Genomic DNA, 20,100 nt, shown 5'->3' with positions numbered 1-20,100 from the left:
CCGAGTAGGCCGATATCATCGCCGATACTTCATACATGAAAATTCAAAAATATTGGAAATTCAATGCTCCATGTTCTCAATCTCGAAGAAATCGACGACGCACAGTGCGATACGTAACAGATTTACCCTTGCAGGACGTTTTAACTGGGTGAGCACACAGAGAAACTATGCTTCATGCATTACAATTTACCTTTACTGGACTGATCTACAATTTTATATCACATTTTATTTTTTGGTTTATCCCTAATTTCAATGAATGTGTACAATTGGGCAATAATTTTTTTTAATTTGAGTTTTCTCGTCTGTTGTTCAGCTTTCTGTGGGATGTGCAAGTGCCATTTTGCCTAATACATAATATTTTTGGTGAAATGCTCTTCCTGACCCTTCTATATTAATATCGGCCTATGATACCGGTTATCGGCGTTGTGAGTTTGTCGACAATCGATATCGGTATCGGGCTGCAAAAATCAATATCAGTCGAACTCGAAATTAAATGCGATCGTGGGCATTGCCGGTATGATGCCTACCCTGGCCGTAAATACTATGCGGTTCCCTCGACTTTTGCCAGTAAGGAATGATTATTTATAACGAGATTGTGAAATTGTCTAAACGAGATAATATTGAAACCATATACAGCCGTCAAGATTCACGAAGCTTATCTGACTAATAGGCTGGATAAAGTATTTTTCGCCTTAAAGTCTTGATGAAAGTAAAAGCAACTTACACGAAATGTGAAAAAGAGGACATTCGGGCGTCATCGGAGGACCATTCACATATGTTAGGTCTCTATAACTTACGTAGATTACGGAAGTGCTTCCAAACCACTGGGTCGCGAAACTATTTCTGGTAAATCCTAAAGAATTTTTGAAATGGTACAAATTTCTATTAAATTCCCCAATACGCCAAACACCTCATCTTCTCGTGATTAGACGAATAAGTACCCGTTCTCCACATTAGAGAATTTTTTTGCGCCCATACGTACCTTATGCCACATTCGCTTCCAGCGAAAATTTGAACACTGTGGTTTTTGTTATACATTAAAATTGGAATTCATTCCTTTCACCAAAGGCTTTGCGAACGTTGGTTGGAAAATGCAATCCAGCCCGATATACCAAATTATCTTTTATGAGATGGATAACAGGCATTATATTCTTTGTGGTGGCATTGACGGTACATATTTGAACTTTTACGTCATAATGAGTGATACTCGATTACTCGACTCGACTCGAAGCATATTACGTGATTCAGAATCGAATCACTCAGGTACTCGATTTGCCCAGCCCTACTCGTCAGTTATGAGCGGACTGTGATATTTTTCGGTCCATGACCGGTCCTGATAATTTTCAATTCATTCCTACTCCATCCTGATCCAAAAATATTTTCAAAATTTACAGTCCAAGTCCGGTCTTGAAAATTTTCAATTCAGTCCTACTCCATCCTGATCCAAAAATATTTTCAAAATTTAATGTCCAACTTCATCCTGATCCAAAAAGATTGGATCCAAAGTCCCATGCTATAACTGAAAAAAACAGAAGAACATGTTACAAAGAATAACTAGGCTGTCTGAAATATAACTCTGGTGTGTGACAATATGTATAATTCCAATGTTTGCCTACACTCGAAACTATAGTGGGCCCTCGAAACTATAGTGGGCCTACATGACACAGCAATTTTCATTTCACATTTTAGCAACACGAGTGTAAATGACTAAACTAGCAAGAGGGCTATCAATACCTTAATCATCATATCATGAGCAATGAGTATGTACATCAGGGTTGATCGTAATAGGTTTTTTATCAATTTGACTGGCTAGTTAATAAAATTGTTAGGTCGGTTCATGAACAAACGCTTCACATCAAATTCGATTTAATTCCAGCCTGTAGAAGCGAAGTTAGTGCAATTGGAGAATTTTCAATATACTAAAAAGTATACACATTTTTTCAAATTATACTGGCTGCCCGTCCCTATGAAATTTTGTAAGAAAATGGAGCATTACAAATTTGATTCACTTCCAATCGATGGAAGCGTGGAATACGTGGTATTTACTGTTGGAAATTATTTCAGCAATTGGAGCTACAACACTATTTCGAAGAGCTTCTTGAAGGTACAGAACTGGAATATACAATTGAATAGTATATTAATATTGAAATGAACCCGAATACTTTCGGCCGACACTCGTCAGGGGTAACCGTCAGAAACTAGTAGAGAATTGGAAATAACATTGTATATCAACAATCGTATCACAAAATATGACAGCCGAAAATATGTCATCCGAAAATTTTCGGGTTCATTCCAGACATGGGGTAATCGTGATTAGTAATCGTAATCGATTACGACGATTACAGCATTTTCAAGTAATCGTAATCGCAATCGATTACATTCGAAAAAATTCCGAATTAATCGTAATCGTAATCGACTACTTCGCATATCTAATCGATTTCTCTGTGAAAGAACGATTACTTTTTATTTGTACAAGGACTATGACATAAACTGAACATTCGTGAACAATGAAAAGATGTTATACCAGGTTCGTGACAGCACAAACGTCTGATTTTCGAACGCCACTGCTCATTATTACGTCAGAAGCAGCCTATCAACTTTGTGCGTCATTGTGTAGTAAGAAGTATTCACAGTAAATAGATATTCGATGTACCTGCGTCGTGCATTAGTCTGATCATAACAATTTACAGCTATGCTGTAAATTGCTATGGTCTGATTGTAAGAACACCCGCCGTGCTGTATATCAGGTTGTCAACGCGTTCCACACGCCACTACCTCGCAGCAGTATATAATTTATTTCCGCTCTGCCTATAGTTTAAAATAGTAACTTATGTGTTGATGTTTGATTATGCTTATGCTTAGTTAAACGCAGTTTGACCGTGGCTGCTTGGCGAGTAGTAAGCTTATCCAGTACGTACGTAAACCGGACAAAGATTTGAAATTTTGTACTCGTCAAATAAAACATTGCGGTTTCCACAACGATGCAGTTAAAATCAACAGCTGGTGATATATATAAAATCATAAGCGAGCCGTTTTGCCATTTCTCGTAACGACAGCTTGCAGGACAATATCTGTATTAAATTGAAGGCAGAATTTTATATTCGCTTCGTCTTCTTCTCATATGACTCTACTTGAAACGGGCGCATATCGCTATTTCGTAATTCTTTATTCAGCATTGGAACCTGGCCATGGGCTTATATATCATGTTAGCGTGGGCTGTGGCTGGAACCAGGACCAAAACAGCAATTCGTCTCCCACTCCAAACGTTGTTGGTCTTTGGCCCCCGTAGGGTGGTAATCTCAAGTTGAAGACTGAATTTCGTCAAGAAATTTAGTAATTGCAATATTCTACTATTAAATTTTAATCCTCTCTCAGTCCGCGATGGTCGGATATAACTGTAGAGTTTACTTATTTGAGGTAATCATGGTGTTTGTCGACTACCACAGACATTTACACCAGGCCGATTTTATGCATTTTCGATTCCGTATCTGCCGACTTGTAGCACCGCCCACTTCTAAGCATTTTGTAAGACACCGCTTACGCGGATGAGATGGCGAGGAGTAGCCTAGATAAACCTCCAACACTTAGGTAGGAATTCCGAAGTCGACCTCGTCCAGACTCGAACCCGCAGCCCATTGGTGTTGCAGCCGTAGATTATACCACTACGCTATCTCGCCACACATTTACCTACCTGTAGAGCTGGGGCAACGTAATTCATAATTATGACCTCCGGTTTATTGTTATGATTACTTTAGTGTATGTTCTTAATAATGACCTCCGGTTTGCTAGGCCTATATAATGAGAAGATATTGTCGTGGCTCAAACGTAGCAGACTAAAAGAAAAACTTTCTTGACATGCATAAACAAATTGTCATGTCTTTATATCTGACTGCATGTCTAGCAACTCAAGTTGTAAATTACTATAGGGTCAGTGGCCACATTAACTACAATACGACGTGAAAACGTTTACATAATGGTTTAAAAGCATTCATTCAATGCGGCCGTTGAACTTAACAATCAAGTCAAATAATCCATGGGTTTGCTGGTCAGATAGCGTTGTAAAATGTCTTGTAACGCCACCTGCACTTAATCAAGTCTGGTGATGAGCAGACTTAAATTTGAGAGCCAATCCAGACGCATTTGAGTGTGAGCATACTTTTTGACGTGAGTTGAGTAACGAAATCGCTGCTGAGTAGAGAATCGCTACTCGACACCAAAGGAATTGGTCTTCACCCTAAATTATAAACTCCAGATTCCAAGCAAAGCAAGTGAAATTTTAGAATATCAATTTTTTTGTTATAGATTGATTTTTTTATTATTTTGTTGGATTTTCCAACGTCAAGGTGAGCCGCAAGTTGGCTAGCTGAGAGCCACATGCGGCTCTCGGACCCGCGGTTGGCAATCATTGATCTAGAGAGGATTTTCAAGTTAATTAGATCTCTCGAAAATACTCTGTAACTTATGTTGGTTTACGAAATACTTTGAGTCCCCTTCGAGCTCGCTCTCCACCCTATTGGGAAATTTGGGGTGCGGCAATTATGGCCCTGGCAAGAATGCAAATCGTTGGGCGTGATAAATTTTCAGCGCAATCCAGCATAGCTTCTAAGATGTCTTCCAACATGGCTGCTAAGATGCAAAATAAATGTAATCGTGAGTAATCGTGATTACTTTTCCAATGTAATCGTAATCGTAATCGACTACTTCGTGATTTTGCTGTAATCGTAATCGTAATCGTAATCGCGTCATTCAGAAGTAATCGTAATCGCAATCGATTACATTCATGAAGTAATCACCCCATGTCTGGTTCATTCCACTAAGAATATTCTATTCAACATTATTTTTCTAACCCAAAAATTTCCACTTCAAGTAATTCACCTACACCGGTTGGAATTCAACGAGCAGCATCTTTAGCCAGTAAATTTGAAAAAAAAAATTCTATCCAACCAACCCTAATGTACCTATGCAAGACAAATAGCTAATATATTCACTTTCAGGGGTCACTTTACAACAAACTTCCCATAGTAGTTTGTTCCATGAGCACATGAATTATTACAGACGAAAGAACCAGCCAAATCACAATATATAGGTTAGCAACTACTACTGCGCCTGACATTAACATTACAACTTGCACGGAACGAGTAAAACTGATGACATGAAAAAGCAGATGGTAGCACCTCATCAAACATATTTATTTTCCAACATGCCCCCAAGACAATAACTGAATTTATTGTCTTGTGAGAAAGTCGCGTTCACCTATATCAGTGGTCGGGAACCTATGGCTCGCGAGCCATATATGGCTCTTTTGGGTAAAAGATATGGCTCTTTGACAAATCTTTAATTTTGTACTTAATTTATAAATATTGCAGTAACTTGTTAGTAAATTTTCATAACGGCCAGAATAATTATTCTCGTGACAGCATAAACATGTCCTTGAGAAGTCAAGACAGTAGAGTATTCATCTACGGTTAGGGGCTCGTACCGCCCTCTTTTAAAAATGCCCAAATTTAAGTTGCCGATGCGCTGGCGACTAAAAACGACCAACTTCGAAATCTTGGATTGCACGATACCTTTATTGATCAAACAGAACAGCAGACACGGCTACGCTTGTAGGACAATGCAGTCTTCAAATATACATTGCCTTCCTGATATTCGCCGAGAAATAAATTGCCTTGGAAGTGGCAATTACAGTTACAAATTCAAATTAAAAACAACGCCATAGCTTTCCATGTTCTTGATTGGTAAGTAGCTTTCCATCACCGCCGTAAAATGTAGGCGTGTAGTGACTGTAGTCGACTAATAGCCTGTATAGATTTTCGGAATCAGCCCGACAATTACATTTGATTAATATCAGTGATTAGAAACTCTAAGCTATTTATAATGAGTTGCGCTATCCAAAGGTGGTCAAAGTAGTCAAGAAAGCTACTCAAGTAGAAGTAGAAGTAGCGACGAAAAAATCTACTCAAGTACGAGTAGAAGTACTTCTTTCGTAAGCAATCTAAAACTAGTTGAAGTAGAAGTAGAATTGACTGACTTTAAATCTACTCAAGTAAGTAAGTAGTTTTGAAAACGGTCGTAATTCGTTCGCATGGACTGTCAAAAGCTGCAAATTGAGCTATGCGGAAGGTGTAGAGAGCTTGATTGATATTGATGCATTCCAGGAGGTGTCAATTTTTGACAGAATAAGCAGTCGTCCATATCATGGGATGTAAAGGATAGTATTGATATGAAATGCGATACTAATTCTTAGTTTAGTCGAGCAGCCCGTTTTAGAGAATATCATGGCATGGCACCCTCCCCTATATTATAATGTTTCTAGTTCAGTCGAAGAGCAATACTTACAAGTTGTGTCGGATACGGCTTTAACACTTTGCACGATTAGTATACGTTAATTAAAAATATGGCAGATCGTAAAAATGTCATATAGTGTATACCTTTATTTTCGGAAAATATAAGGCATTGCTACACTTGCTTTTATACTTCAACATGTATGTTTTCCGTAAAAAAGAACTGAAACTATTATTAGAACTCAACATATAATACTCGTGATTGAAAGAAAAATACAAATACTACTTCTAAAAACCGGAAAATGTATTTCATGTCTTTTGTCCAGAAAGTTTCAACGGTGGTCTGCTAAAACAGGTCTCACGTTAAAAAAGTCAAAGTCCACTTTTCCAGATTTGGACACGTCATGGGCTGCTAGGTATAATAGGTTACTGCTAGATTGCGAAACGAAAGTTTCAAACGTTATGGGGGCCATACTTACTGTGATGAAATATTTGCAATGTGTACTGTCATCCGGATTACGCAGTAAGTCTTATATCAGAGGTCTCAAACTCAAATGTGCTCGCGGGCCAATTTCCTAATTTTTGACGACGCCGCGGGCCGCAGCATCAATAATAGGGGTATTCAATGTATCATATCCTTGTACTCATTATTTGACGGCACCTTGCAGACAGGCATTCCACACACATCGTGAAAATGTAATTTACTGTTATACTATTCACGCTTGGCACGAAAAATGTCACATTTTCGAATATTTGAATAATATATTTTTTGTGCCGGGCATAGTTTGTTAAAATGATGAGTTATAGACATCATGCGAGAGGACGCATGATGACATCGTAAAGGCTGTCGGGTTATAATATTGCAGCTAGTGGTTCTTCGACGTGCCACATTTTGATGTAGTATATTTTGGAATTTACTAATGATTGATCTGATATCAGACCATGTAAGCGGTGTTGCCTAATCGGGGTTTTTGATATAGTCGTGATAAATATATAGGCTATTGTTGCTGTCATTGCCAAAGTCAAATTAAACCAGCGTTAGATTTTCTTCGATTAATATTTGAACAGATCAATAACAACTTAAATATAATCATTATTGTTCCATAGTAATTGCATCGTTTCGTAACCGTTTTAGCGATCGTACCCCTTGTGCTTTCAATAAGATTTCCCTTGCCCCCTATCTATTTTCAACAACATTTCTGATGGTACCTATATAAAAATCAGAAAGCCCATTCACATAAAATCGCGCGCAGCGCGAAGAATATTTTCCAGTTGAATAAATTGGCCCAGAAAATATTCAACAGCATATAGGCCTATTTCCACAATGCGTCTCGTGCCCTCTGATGTGGTGCTTCGTGCCACGAAGGGGCTACGGACCCCTGGTTAAGAATCCCTGGAATAGAAATGACCAATCGCCGAAGAATCCATTGGTGTTACAGCTGTGGAGCGTACCACCACCTTACTCGCCACCGATAATAACATGCATAAAGAGAACAAACAACACCCAGAATGTAACCAAAAAAACGTCGCGGGGGCCACAGAATTCCAATAGTTTCCATACAGACCTGATTAGATATCTATATAGGCTGCCCTACGTAACGCAAACTACGGGCTCTTGATAAATTACTATTCCCCACGACAGTTTCATAGATTGTTGCGTCCGTAGGACGACCAAGTCACTATTCCGAGACGCAAGTCCTTCTCTGATTTGAACTTTTGACCCTACTCAGCTCGAGTCATTTGAGTTTATCATCCAGTCAATGCAAAATCGAGTAATTTGACGAAAGGTCGCACCGGGGCCTACGATACTTATCGTATCGTATCGTATCGTAGGCCCCGGTCGCTCCGAACAAAATCACAATTTTCAGTCACGAATCATCAACGGGTCATGTTTTATCATCATGAACCAGAAATGTGACGTAATAGCGATCTGCCATCGCATGGTAGAATAAAGAAGTGATGTGATTGTGAAGTTTGTTTAGATTTCAGGTTTTTGTAGTATAGTTTTAGAGTGAACTTTAAGTTCTTAAATCTAAAAAGGATATATGACACTTGAATATATTGTCGAATACTTGAAATTACAAAATGCCTTCGCGGACCGCAGAAAATGTTCTGGGGGGCCGCGTGTTTGAGACCTCTGTCCTATATCATTTGAATTTTTGCAGAGGCTTACCAATAAATCCCTAATATTCGGAGATTTTAATGCCCACCATTGGTCCTGGGGATCTGACACTACCAACAGACTTCATGAAATTATGGACAATAACCCTTTAATTCCCTTGAACGTAACAAACTCTACCCACATTAACATCGCAACAAACGCAATACGAAGATGGTCACTGATTGATTTATCGATTGCTTCGACTGATATTGCGAACAGGTGCACTGTCAGCATTACGAACGACCTGATCGGCAGTGACCACGCCGTTATTCACATATCCTACTAAATGCGAATCATTAATTTTGGAAAACGTCCCCCTAGATGGAATATGAACAAAGCAGATTGGGAGACATTCACGCGAAATGCTGAAATGTCCTACCCGACACAGCATAAACTCGCGAACATTAATGAGGCTTGTGATATCTTCACACAGAAAATATTCCAGGCGGCAAGTATATCTATCCCAATGAAACGTAATCATGAAAAGAACCCACTACCCTGGTGGAATGAAGAATGCGATCGGGCCGTCAGAAGGAAGAAAGCTGATTTCCTCAAGATGAAACGTAGTTTTGGCGTCAGTCATATTATCGAGTTCAAACGTCTTCGCGCACTCTGTCGGAGAAAACGAACAACCGGCGCAATCCCTGATCTACAAGTGGGTACAAGTACTGTAAGTCAGAGAAGGAAAAAGCAGATGCGATAGACCAAGCTTTCGAAAGCGTTAGTAGTAACTCTCAACTTTCAGAGGAACTCAGACTTAGGAGACAACAGCTAACTATTAGACATTTAATCTATGACGATGACAACCACCAATTTGACTGTCCCTTCACGATAAATGAGTTAACTAAAGCCATCAAATTCAAAAAAAGCTCTTCTCCTGGCAATGATATGATCAACTATACTATGTTTAAGCACTTGCCAGCTTCTGACTTAATAAGCATGTTACATATTATAAACCAGTCTTGGAACTCTGGACGAGTCCCTCGGACTTGGAAACAATCCACAGTAGTTCCTATATTGAAGGGAAATAAAGACTCATCCCATATAAACTCATACCGCCCAATCGCACTAACGAGTCATTTCAGTAAAGTCATGGAATCTATGATCGCTCATCGTCTATCTTGGTTTTTGGAAACCAACGATTTACTTCATACCTCTCAATGTGGATTTCGACGTGGTCGGAGGTGTCTCGATCATGTATTCGCTCTGCATGATGAAGTCTACAAAGCTATCCACAACGGACGTTCCACAATCGCAGTGTTCATCGACATTTCAGAAAGCCTACGACAGGGTATGGCGACAAGCAGTTATTCATAAACTATTTCTATTAGGAGTCCGAGATAAGATCTTGAATTGGTTGAACCAGTTTCTCACTGACGGGTCGTTCCAAGTACGGCTCGGTACTATACATTAACAGAATCGTTTATTGGGGAAAACGGAATCGCCCAGGGAAGCGTCCTCAGTCCTTTACTCTTCGCGGTAACGATTAACGACCTCCCGCCACTGTGACTTCACACTGCCGATTATACGCCGACGACATTGTATTATGGCAAAGTGACCTGAACATTGAAGCTATCGCTTCTGAGATACAGATATCTCTAGAATCAGTACACCAATGGTGTAGGAATTGGGGATTTGAAATCGCAAGTCAAAAAACTGTCGCAATGCTGTTCACCCGGAAACGGTAAGTAACACCCCCCAATCTACGTATGGGAAATCACATTGTCACTTTTGCGGATACTTACAAATACCTTGGAATAATTTTTGACTAAAGACTGAACTATAAGGATCATATTGATTACATAGCCCAAAAGTGCGAAAAACGAATAAATTTCCTAAAACTGATGTCAGGAACGAATGGGGGGCTTCGAAACATGTACTTCTAACTTTATACAGAAGTCTGGTAAAATCCGTGATCAATTATGGAATGGAGGCGTATTTCTTCGCGCCTGTCACGTACCTGAAGAACATCACGGTAATCACTAATAAGGCACTACGCGTGCGCTGTGGTGCGATGAAAAGCACGCCGATATGTTCGATAGAAGCGTCGTGCAACGAAATGCCAATACACATACGACACCAGTTTCTTTGTTTGAAATACCGATATGAAACTTCAACTAAGTCAAACCACCGAAACTCTGAATTACTCCAGACAACGTGGGAAGACACATACTGCCTATTGAGACACAGAGATTGTACGTTCAACTTCTTGACAAGATCGAACCCACTCGACGACCAGCGTATTCGCGGCAAGGAACTCGTTCGAGCAGCACCTTGGACAATCGGTGATTTACAGGTTGATTTGTCATTATCACGAATTATCGATCGTCACTCATTCCGATACATTGTGGACGTAGCCTATACTGAGCTAATGGGCTCATACCCGAACCATTTACATGTTTTCACAGACGGATCGAAGACCACGGATGCCACTGGTCATGCGATATTCGTAAAAGATCGGAATGTAACAATATCCCATAAATGCTAAGGAACTCTGTCGTCATTCTCCGTAGAATCATATGCCATATTATCCGCTCTTCATTGGATCGAATCGAATAACGTTGGCCAAGTTGTTGTTTTCAGCGATTGCCTTGGTGTACTGGACTGTATAGCTAATTATCGAACAGATCGGCCTTTTATCGTCAATCAAATCGTTAATGTTCTCAACAGGTTGACGAAAGAAGGAAAGACAATCACGCTCTTATGGATTCCGGGCCACGCAGAAATTCCTGGAAATGAAGTAGCCGATCTTCTGGCCAAAGAGGCGACATCATCACATCGTGCCCTCACAATTCATGACATCCCTATAGACCAGTGGTCGGGAACCTATGGCTCGCGAACCATATATAGCTCTTTTGGGTATAAGATATGGCTCTTTGCCAATTATTAATTTTTGTACTGAATTGATCAATATTGCAGCAGCTTGCTAGAAAATTTCATCACCACCAGAATAATTATTTTCGCGACAATATACACATTAGGGTTGTCCAAAATTTGGAAAATCTCAAAAATGATGGGTATCAATGTCTCATTCTATAGATTATTGATTAAAAAACCAGCAATGAGCCTGGAATAAGCTCACAGGAAAGTCGTTAAGATTTGTCGCAAAGTGTTTGAAAGTAGCTACCGGCGAGTGGGCGTGCCAGCGACCATAGAACTGCAATAAGACTAGTAATCACGAAATCACGGTTCTCGATTTGCTAATCAGCTATGCTTCAATGATCACGACGGTGGTGGCTTGTCGATTAGTTGTTAAAGGAGTCTGCTAACGGCGGTGATTCTGTGAGCGCATTGTAGGCTGGTTGGCTGATAATGATTCAAGTTTAATTCAGGACATGTTGAGTTACTTAATACATGTTGATGAACAAACAACAGCTGCTTCACATAAACTGAAAGCATGACTGACTTATTGTGAAGGAAACCGCTGTAGCCCACATGTGTGTTTTAACTGAGGGAACGCACAGAACACGCGGAGAAATATTGCAAAGGCGCGAATGCAAGCGGTGAACGAATTTCTTGCTTCAGAAGGGATGTAGGCTACCATCAGTGAATACAAATATAAAGCTTAACAATGACACTACTTTGTCTGATCTTATCAGGTTCCAGTCGTGGTAAATAATTGAAATCTTGAATGCCATAAGAATTGGCTGAATCAGCCGTTTATGCTGGGGACTTATTGAACTCTTACAGCAAAATGAAATCACTCGTAAGTGCTGTCAAAGTCGTCAATGATGCCGTAGAAAGAGGAGTAAAGACGAGCACAGACTATTTTGATATGAACAGCAAAAATACAGTTTGCTGGTATATCTTAGCTTGTCCTGGATGAATCTTGAATCATTACCCTAATACCCTCTGCAACACTACAACTGCCGGATATAAATCGAGCTTAAAATGCATTGAAGCAGTGTGATAGTTACATTTCTTCGGGGCTCCATTATATAAGCTGTCTGGTTAGCTCATGTAACATCTTCTGAGCAGATAAGATTTTGTGCGGCATCCATCTCACATATGGTGTGCTGCACCAGTTTGCGATGACTAATATACTTTATACTTACGCCCAGAAAAGTAGGAGCACTGACGTAATTGCAACCATGACTAGGTAATTATCGGATTTATATTTAGTTCTAGAAGTGCACATGCACAATCATTCGCCGTTTCACCTCTGTCATGACTGCAATTCTCCAATGCTAAGCGATACAAGCAAACTGTCTTTTTATTGGTCATACCAGCATAGTCTCTGCTTATACCTTTTCAATTCTTTGTTCGGGGCATCATTGACGACTTTGATAGCACTTACGAGTGAATTCATTTTGCTGTAAGAGTCTAATAAGTCCCTAGCATAAACGGCGGATTCAGCCAATCTTTAGGGCATTCAAGATTTCAATTATTTACCACGACTGGAACCTGATAAGATCAGACAAAGTAGTGTCATTGTTAAGCTTTATTATAATTGTAACCAATGATGATGCATCCCTTCTGAAACAAGCAATTCGTTCGCCACTTGCATAAGCGCCTTTGCAATATTTCTCCGCGTGTCCTGTGCTTTCCCTCGGTCAAAACAGACATGTACATTACGGCGGTTTCCTTGACAGTAAGCCAATCATGCTTTAGGTTTGTGTGAAGCAGCTGTTGTTAATTCATCATCATGTATTTAGTAACTCAACATGTCCTGAATTAATCTTAAATCTTTTTCTGCCAACCAACCTGCAATGCGCTTACGGAATCTCCGCCGTTAACAGACTCCTTTAACAACTGATCAGCAAGCGACTACCATCGTGATCATTGAAGCATAGCCGATTAGCCAATCCAGAGCCGTGATTTCGTGATTACTAGTCTTGATGCCGTTCTATGTTCGCTGGCACACCCACTCATCCGTAGCTACTTTCAAACGCTTTGCGACAAATCTTAACGACTTTCCTGTGAGCTTATTTCCGGCTCGTTGCGGTTTTTATCAATAATCTATAGAATGAGACATTGATACCCATCATTTTTGAGATTTTCCAAATTTTGGACAACCCTAATACACATGTCATTGAGAGGTAAAGACAATGCCGTCTTCAGGTTTGGGCAGGAACCCCCATTTTTCAAAATCAGCAAATTTAAGTTACTGTCTCGTCGGCGACCACTATCACTCGCGAATTCGATGTTCCCGACTCGAAATCTTGGATTGCATAATACGTTGATTGATCAAAGAGAATAGCAGACATGGCGACCCCCTATGACAACGCAGTTTCAAATACATATTATCTTCCTGATCTACGGCGCGAAATGAACTGCCGTGGACGTTACGTTCACAATTACAAAACTCGAATTACAAACAATGTAATAGCTATCCATGGTTTTTCAAATGATAATCAAGTCTGTAGTACCGGCGATGAGATGTAGGCGTGTAGCGCAACGTTATGTGTAACTGCCGAATACTTTGAGAATTGAGAATTCGATCAGTATTTCGATTTTCTGAATCACTGCGATAGTTGAATTAGATTATAATATCAGTTATGATAAATTCGAAGCTATTTACGATGAATTGCGTTATCAACGGCCTGTGTCTGCGTCTGGGCCTTACCTCTCGTTTCGTGCTTTATTTCCGAACAATAAATATGCAAATTGTGTGATTTCGGGAGAAAAATGTTCAAAATCGTGTCATTCATGAACGTCGTTTAAAGATACCAATAGTAGGCTAATTGAAGGTTTCACAATATTCATTCACTCATCCTGACGACAGGTGAGGTACTGCCTCACTTGCCTCCGCTGACCCGACATCACTGACGTATCACAACCTTTAAATGGGTAGGCATATTACTGCTGTAGTGGCCATGTTTGGCTCCACCTACGTATGTGATCATGGGTTCTCGCATTTGAAAGCACCATAAAGACGAACCTAAGTCCTAGTTACTCAAGTTTCGCATGTAACCAGCATGATTAGTACGAGTTTTACCAAAGAAAATTTGGCCCACGCGACAGATCCCATGTAGTCAATTGGAATTAGTGCTACCATGACGTCACGAATTTTTATTTGTGACGTAACAGTTGATTGACATGTATGGCTCTTTAGGAGTTAATATGGGATAAATAGGGCAAATATGGCTCTTCGGACAAAAAAGGTTCCCGATCACTGCTATAGACGATGCAAAGAAAATCGCTTTACGTAAATGCATAGCTATTTGGAACCGGGAATATCTAGATTCTGAAACAGGAAGCCATTACAAAACCTTCCGACCAAATGTGGAGGTGAAATTACCCAGTAAACACCCGATCTCCCACGGACTTACGGGTACGTCCACAATTGTGCCCAATCGTCCCACGTCCCACGTCTAGTGACCGAGGACTTGCTCAGTAAGTCACAAATTGACGTCCAATTATGTAACTCCAAGTGACTCCCAGAGGAAGTAACTTTTAGAATGCTCCTATACCAGTCACCAATGACCATTCCAGTGGATGTCATAATGGGTGATGCCAGGATGTCACCTTCACAGGAATTGATTTGGATGTCCCTACTGGGAAATCGTTTCTATGAACTCAAATGTGCATTATTGTGCAATCAATGCAAAATAAGTTGTCTGAAAACACTCATGATTAGGGCCATTTTTATATGACCTTAAAAAATCAATTATATGACTTAATTTTATGGAAAATATGACTTTATATGACTTTATGTGAAAATAGTGTATTTTTACATGTAAAGAACGTCATTCATGGAACTGACGAGTAAAACATACACAACATAGCAGTAATACGAAGCCATTTTTATTTTAAACCACTGTTGTAGTACAGTTTCATGTTCTTTGGAATGTTGGAGTCTTTAAAGTGACAATTTCGACGTAAAATGACTTTAGTAAGGAAAATGAGCGCTCCACAGACGCTGATGTGGGTTGAAACTTCTGCAGTTTTGCATACAGCGCTGGTGAAATATCTTGCCTTTGTAGCTCCATAATTTGTTTCACATCGTTTTTGTCCACTCGCTTCCTAATGTAATTTTTGAGCTCAAACAGATCTTTTCTGAAATCGAGGGCATTTAGATCAGCATTAGCCTCTCTGACGGTGTACGTACAACTTTCCATTTTCAGTATCAAGTTTGAAATATTGTTGTGGTGGAGGCATATTTCGGTGGCTAATTCTTCAATTATTTATTATCGTGGTGCCCATCGTAAATACTATTTTATTCAAATCCAAATGTATTTGTATATAACTAGACCAAGATAGAGCTTTTAAGCCTGCCTACCCACTGACTGAACTTCAAATGACGTCCTACTTCAGTGCACAGGAGTAAAACAGATTGTGTAGCAACACAATGCAATGTGTGACCTCATAATGCAATGTGTGACCTCATAGGTCTGTGACTGTAATGTGATGTAGGCTAACCTTACAGCTTGCCTTCGTTCAATCAGAAATTGCCCTACTTTCTTAGTGCTTAATTGCTTCACCGCCTAAATTGGCACCTTTTATTTAAAGTATACAACAATATGACTTTATAACTCAAATATGACCTAACCAGGAAAATATGACTTTATATGACTTCATAACTTTCTTAAAGGTCAACTGCATCTTATAAACAACTTCGCCTAATCATGTTCAGAATTTTTTTTCATACCGAAATTGCCGACTTTCCGTATTTCAAACTAATCGGAAATTGCCGTAATTTGGACTGAAAGTCCCAATATTGGTATGTTTACAGAAAAAGCGAAATGTTCATTGTGACGTCATGTAGTTGACATCTCTTCTGGCCGCTGCGGATGTATGCTATAGGGCTGTTGCTTTTTCAGTAGCAGGGCGATTATATTAGTTAGTTATCGCGGAGGTTTCGCTTGTAATGGATTCACCAAGTGAGTGCGATTACTCAGATGACGAATGTAAGTATGCATTTTGCCCTTGCTTACGAAAGTAATGTTTAAACTGAACAGTGAACACGTATCAAGTGTTGATGAGCTCAATCCCGTATCAGTGGAACTCCTTACTGCTCCGAAAACGAGTGGTCGTCTGAGTATGATTATTGATGAATAACCTAAGGAGGTTAGTAATATATAGTATGATCAGCCTAGCTTGTTCAGCTGAAGCCGCTTGTCTATACCAAATGAAATACACCGGTATGTGTAATTTGGTGGAGTACCCTACCTCTTTTCAGTTATTAATCTTGGTATTATCAATTACAGGATAGAGGATGGAGGTTATTGCCAACTTATGCAAACTATTAGTGGGAGAGCAACTAACGAATTATTAGTGCATCACAGCATTACCAGGATTTCAATCAGTAGCTCAATCAGAGAGATATCTCACTATAGATATCATCAGGAATATTGTCATATAATTATACCATCTAGTTCGATGCATGAGCGAATGAGTCTCATTCACATGAAACGGTGAATCGGGTGCCAGGTAATTACCCGTCAGTAACAACAATTATGCTTTTCAGGAAGCTGAGAAAAACTGTGTACGGAAGTTTTGTTTGCTGGCCATTGGAATTCTGCAACACAAACGAACGAGAAATCCTATCTGTACATCCGATCAAAATTCACATCTAGTATTTTCAAAGGATTTCAATTTTGCAATGCTTCGCGAAGGAATAATTGTATTGAAAATAATAAATGCAACAACCAATCCATCAACAGTACTACTGTGTCAGGGAGAGAAATATAGTTTTGTGTCCAACAATAGCTTCTTTTGTCCAGCAATGGCTTCAACTAATTTTCACGATGCCGCTAGTTGAATGAGGAAGCCATCGCAATTGACTTGGTCGACTCCGCCGTATCTGATCTTGCTTGAATACATGCGTCGACTTCTTCATTGCAGGAATCTAAAGCAGGTGTAAAAACATTGCAGATTTTTATAATAAAGTCGAATCAAAGGCAGTATACCAAATGCTGTTCCGAAGTATCATAAAAATGAAGGATTTCCAACTGCATCCTACCCAACTTTTGGACTGCTATGGTGATAGTGGTACGTTTTAATCTTTTACTGAGCTGTCGATATCTTGAGAGATTTAATCACTGATATCTGACAGTCTTCATTCAGTAACTTAAGTAACTAATATGATTATATGACTACACATGTACACAAACAGAAGTTTATTTTCAAAAGTAATAGCACCTCTTCCAATAAAATGAGCTCTGCGACATAACCATTATAGATCATGAAGTCAGCAGGTTACAGACTCCTATTAACTAATGCCTTTATACATCTTTTTTCTTGATTGATTTTTAAGTGGCTTTATTTCAGACTACGTACACTTCTACTCAAAGTTTTTCAAGGCATACTTATTTCAGTTATTTGCCTATATACAGTCCATCCTCAAGATAACCGGACCACGACTGATCTATCGATCTCGCTTCCCATGACATGCCGCCCTAGTTCTTCCATAGACTACTCCTTGTTGCTTAGACATCTTCCAGACTTTTCATTGTATCGCATTTTTTGTGGTGTATTGAACTGATAAAATTGCTTATAAACCAATGATGATGATGATGATGATTGCACATGCACATGAGGGTGTAAACAATAACTACTTTGATGACTACTGTACCACAGTGAATACTACTATAAACGGTTAGTTACACTCTTACAATACCAGCTAACACAGTACATTTTCACTAACCGATTTTGGACACTTTGCATAGCTTTAGAAGTGCGATCCTCTGCCATTACCACAATTTCACTGGTGCGTGAAAATAAAGTATGAACGGCACTACTGCAGTACGTCGGCACTAAGTGTGAGAGTTTCCGTGGTCAGCAGTCAACTTTATTGCGCGTTTCGTATCTCGGATACGTCATTGAAAATGTCTCTGCCTTTGGTTGTCTATTAAGTCCGCACTTTTGGTCGAGGCGTCCGGTCACCTGACGGTATACGGATGGATTTTGGCAGCGATGTAAAGACATTGTAGGCACGGCATATTGCGTATTGGAGCAACCATACGCGACATAACATCTGACTCTATGAATCACCTCCTTCACAGCCTTCATGATCTCACTCAATGACTCAAATCCACAGCAAATCTATGCAACGAATCCCACCTAACAGCCAACAGGAATAACAAGAATTTTTGTTGTGTCAACTACTTGACGTCATTTCACGGCTGGATGATTTCGGGTCCGTTTTTCGGAATTTCGATTTGTAATTTAAATTACTTGAAAACTATCACGTATTTTTCCTTTTCATTATTTTTTTCTTATTCCTAACCACATAATCTACGAAATAAGCAAAAGTCTTTTCCGACATGCAGTTGACCTTTAATATACCCCATAGGGACGTGGTTTTCGCGTTAAAATTGATTTCACGACTTACTGATGCATAGAAAAAAATATGATTTTAATGACTTTAAATGGCCCTACTCATGATACATGTGAAATCTAGTGGAGTGAAACCGTGAATGTTGATATGGCGATGACTTTCTCATCGCGCGGAACTTCACAAGCCCGGCTATCGATCATTGCGGTCGCACAGTATTAAAGAGACCTGATATAATGTGCGAGACAGAGACACAGCAGCTTATTTTATTGTGACATTACTCGGTCGAAAATGTCCACATCAGGGGCAAATATGTTTCTATATATACATGTAATGCATGTGAAATCTTCCGACATCAGAACTTGATAATCGTCATGATGGGATTGTGATGACTATTCCAATCACGGAACAACGCACTACGCAATCCTCCCGGCTATTTCGATAATGAAGTCGAACACGCCTTTTGCTTAAAATCCATTCAACCATAAAACCAGATGCCTGCCTTCTTCTATTTGGCGAGCATCGTGCTTGCGCGCGTAATTCAATTTGATCAGCGTAGTACCGGTAATGGCGGAGGAACGGATTTATCACAGTAATGGTATAGTTCATAATTGGAAACGTTAACAGTGTGGATAGAGAGATATCTTTATCATGAGTACTGGAAAGGCAGGAAGCTTGGTATTTGAGTGCTATATTTATTAAACAGCCACAGTCTCGATCATCATGAACTGCTGATGCGATATACCGGTTATGAATTTGACTATCTGATTATAGTGACACGGCTGTAATATCACCTACTGATGAAATTGATCGACCCGCTGCTAATCCGTAACTCATGCAAGCCGATAATTCTTGTAGTACATTTGATACTATATGATAATGTATTGATCATAGAAGTCTGATTTATTGTGCTCTGTTGCATAATGTCTCACAAGCAATAACTTGACATTTAATGTGCATACTGTGAAAAGTTTTACAAGGTTTCCCAAGGACTGCAGGATCCAATCAGCAAACCAGATGCAACATAAAGTAAGGTACCGGTATATTTTAGCATATAGATATATACTGAATTTTGATACGTTATCCAGGCTATTACAAATTTAGAATGTTCCTTCATGGAATGTGAGATTGCTGAATTTGTGGCTGAAGATTGCAGCATCACATTAACATATTCATTTTCGTATTTTTATGTGGCCACAACAGTATATAACCATCGATAGCGTTAATAAAATGATTGAGGCTTTCAGTGAACATGTCAGAATTTATGGCATTATTGGTTTATATTTAGGGTATTTTAGGAACAACATTATAATAGTTTGTTAGCCCATGTTTAACCTCGCTCTAATCAAAGGATACTCCAACACTAAACCAACTATGAACTCTATAAACTTAATATGTTCATTGCCTGGGGCAGACGGGTCGTTGGCAATGTTACC

At 39.5% G+C, this 20,100-nt stretch overlaps 3 long non-coding RNA genes across 6 annotated transcripts in view; 1 reads left to right on the top strand and 2 right to left on the bottom strand.

Moving 5' to 3' along the window:
* Positions 1-20,100, bottom strand: part of LOC145442946 (uncharacterized) — a 177,893-nt gene that overhangs the window by 22,758 nt on the left and 135,035 nt on the right. The gene's annotated exons all lie outside the window — the stretch shown is intronic.
* On the top strand, positions 15,971-17,044 carry LOC145443552 (uncharacterized). Its single transcript, XR_013916469.1, has 2 exons — positions 15,971-16,455; positions 16,856-17,044. It is a non-coding gene; the product is annotated as an uncharacterized LOC145443552 (long non-coding RNA).
* LOC145443553 (uncharacterized) lies at positions 16,992-18,668 on the bottom strand. Its single transcript, XR_013916470.1, has 2 exons — positions 18,035-18,668; positions 16,992-17,236 (listed from the first exon to the last, which is right to left on the bottom strand). It is a non-coding gene; the product is annotated as an uncharacterized LOC145443553 (long non-coding RNA).

The sequence above is a fragment of the Botryllus schlosseri genome, chromosome 7 (genome assembly GCF_051294905.1).
Source record: "Botryllus schlosseri isolate E-star chromosome 7, Bs_hap1, whole genome shotgun sequence".
Taxonomy (NCBI): Eukaryota; Metazoa; Chordata; class Ascidiacea; order Stolidobranchia; family Styelidae; genus Botryllus; species Botryllus schlosseri.
This window is presented reverse-complemented; position numbering and strand designations above follow the sequence as displayed.